The following is a 3,306-nucleotide window of genomic DNA, read 5'->3' on the forward strand; positions in this document are numbered from 1 at the left end:
GGAGGGCTGGCATTAAAGGCTATATGAATCGAGCGCAATAAAAGTTTGGGGAAAGGACAATTGAGAAAGAGGTGCTTAATAGTTTCATCCTGATCATAAAAACAACATCGTTGACTACCTTCCCATCCTCGCTTTGCTAAGTTCTCCTAAATCAGAATCACCTCCTTGTGAACAAACTACATGATGACTTTGATTCCTAGAGGCACTTTAATCTTCCAAATGTCTAGCAATTTCAGAATTGGACCAGAGTAACTTAAATTTAAATACATAGATTTCACTTAGAAAATTCCATTAGTAGATAACTCCAGTGAATCACATCTGGCTCGTCAGAGAGTTGAATGTCCATCAACCTCTGCACTAGATGTAACCACACGTCCCATCGGTCTCCTACTAAAGATCTCCTGAACTGGATGTTTAGAGGGACTGACTATAATACTCTAGCAACATAAGCATCCTTATGATGTACAATGTTATGAAGGGACGGATCTTGTGTGGTCAAAGGCTCCTCCCCTAACCATGTATCCTCACAGAATCTAGTCAAATTACCGTTTTCAATGATGAATTTATTCCTATGGAAGAATGATGTTTTTTTCCTCACCAACCCCTTCCATAAAGGTGAATCATTAGGTCTAACTGTAAGTTGGGCCAAGGTCGTAGAATGCAGGTACTTACACGCAAAATCTGTACCCACATACCTTGGGTCTCCACCGAAAGTCTGTACGACCATTTACTGAGCAAACATCTATTCTTTACATCTAAATTCACATTCCCGAGCCCACCCTGGTCCTCCGGTCTACAAATATTATCCGACTTAGTTAGCTTGTATTTTCTCTTTAGTTCATCGCTTTGCCAAAAAAATCATGATCGATAGAAGTCTAACCTTTTCCGTACCCCTACGAGTACTTCAAAAAAGACAATAGTAACACCGGCATAGTTGTGACTACTGAATTTATCAGTACCAACCGTCCATCATAAGACATAAGCTTACCCTTCTATCAGTTTAGTTTTTTTTTTCAAATCGATCTTCAATGCACTTCCACTCCTTGTTGGATAGCTTGCGATGATGAATTGGTATACCCAAATAGCTAAACGGAAGGGCACCCAATTCACATCCGAACAATTGTCTATAAACGTCTTGTTCATCTTTGGCTCTTCCAAAACAGGACAGTTCATTCTTATTAAAATTGATCTTTAATCCCGACAATTGCTGAAACAGGTATAGCACCAGCTTCATATTTCTGGCCTTTGCGAGATCATATTCCATGAAAATAATAGTGTCGTCAACGTACTATAGTATGGATACCCTGCCACCTACAAGATGGGGTACTAATCCTCCTACTTGGCCATCCTCTTTAGCTCTTCCTATCAGAATTGCCGACATATCTGTCACTATGTTGAATAAGATAGGAGAAATCGGGCCCCCCTGTCTGAGGCCCTTTTGCGTATGGAAATAATGAATACATCATCATTCACTTTAATTCCCGATGCTGCCTTTTTGTACACATGAATCGACCTGTTTCATCCATGAATGGTCGAATCCCTTCATACGTAAGGCCTACTAGAGGAACGACCATTTAACCTTATCGTACACCCACCTTGAAGACCACCACATCCAGTTTCTTCGAGTGGATTTCGTGAAGTGTTTCATATAGGACGACAACACCCTCTAGTATGTGTCTTCCCGGCATGAAAGCCGCCTGTGTTGGTTGCACCACACTATGTGCAATCTGCATCAGTTGGTTAGTGTCAACTTTAGTAAAAAATTGAAGCTGACATTAAATAGACATATCGGTCTGAACTGCTCAATACACACCGCCTCCTCCTTCTTTGGCAACAACGATTATCATTCCAAAGTTTAAGTGGAATAGCTGTAGTTCGCCATTAAACAAGTCATTGAACATTAACAAGAGGTCATCCTTAATGATATGCCAGCATTTCTTATAAAACTCTCCTCGGCCTAGGTGGTTGAAAAAACAATACCAAGTATTCTTATGACTTGTAATAACTAGACTGGCTGTCAATGTAAACAATTCCATGGATAATATGCGCTCATCAAGACATGTGACTGAAATTTGTCATAAAAATGAAAACTCCAAAGTTATAGCATTGGATTACTTTTTTTTTTGAAACATTTGGATTACATCTAGACATCTAAGAGCCTGTTCGGTTGCTCTCCAGCTCCCAACTCCATCAACTCCAGCTTTGGAGCTGTGCCGAACGGGTTAACTCCCGGAGTTAAAGAAAAAAGAGCTGGGAGCGAAGCGTACTGTATTTTACGAGGAGCTGAGGAGCTAGACATCTGCTGCTCTCAAAAATCAAAGGAGCGAGAGTTGACTGGAATTACAGCTGCATGCCACCGCCAAGTGATCAAGCGTACCGGTTCGCTGCAGCTTATCACTCGAGCTGGGCCAGATCAAAGCCGAATCAGCTGCCAGCCCACGCCAGTGCTCCCGATCGCGAAGCTGTGCTGCCAAACGTTTCTGAACTCTGGGTTTTTTCAACGAGGAGTTGGGCGGAGGAGTTGAGCTGAGGAGTTGAGGATCTGAGGGGGCTAGAGGGTTGCCGAACAGGCCCTAAGAATCAGACGGGTCCCTTCATGGACGACTAATCTTGACATGTCATGAATGATGCATTGAGAGGGACAAAGCTTGAAAACAACACCGTCAAAACGGTGCAAGCACGCGGTGTCGGCGCTGCTAACTTTGTCTACCGCCTTAATCTTTTCCACTTTTTTATGGTGTCAAGGAGTGGATTGGCTAACAACCCAAAGGAAAGAAGTTAGAGCACAACTAGCAAGCTTTGTCCATGCGGCCATGCCACACATATCCATTGGAAAATTGTCGGCAAAAGTAAGCCGAAATTAATATAAAACAAAAGGTCAGGCTGGGTTATTGGAAATGAAAGGATGGTGTCCTACGTTATGCATTTCCCTTACTTTTTAATCTCACTATAATCACCATTTTCATCATTAAGGTGGGCCTCTGGACAAAGTCGCTACTACTGTATCCAGTTATGATTATACTACATATAGATAACTGCAACCAATTACGTAGGCCAGTCAGCCAAATATATCGCTCTTTAAAAAAGGGAAACGTTTACTAGCGCACCGGCCGAACCTTTCGGCCGGTCGCGCCCAGGCGCGCGTAGCTACAACGACTGAAACTGGGGATGGACGGGTCCACCACGTTATCTTTTTCCCCACCTCCCATCTCCCGCATCCTTCTCTTCCCCTTTCACCTGGTCTTTTTTCTCTTCCCTCATCCTAGCTGCCATGGAAGCCCTGCTCGGCGATCTTCTCCGGCGAGC

The sequence above is a fragment of the Triticum dicoccoides genome, chromosome 3B (assembly GCF_002162155.2).
Source record: "Triticum dicoccoides isolate Atlit2015 ecotype Zavitan chromosome 3B, WEW_v2.0, whole genome shotgun sequence".
NCBI lineage: Eukaryota > Viridiplantae > Streptophyta > Magnoliopsida > Poales > Poaceae > Triticum > Triticum dicoccoides.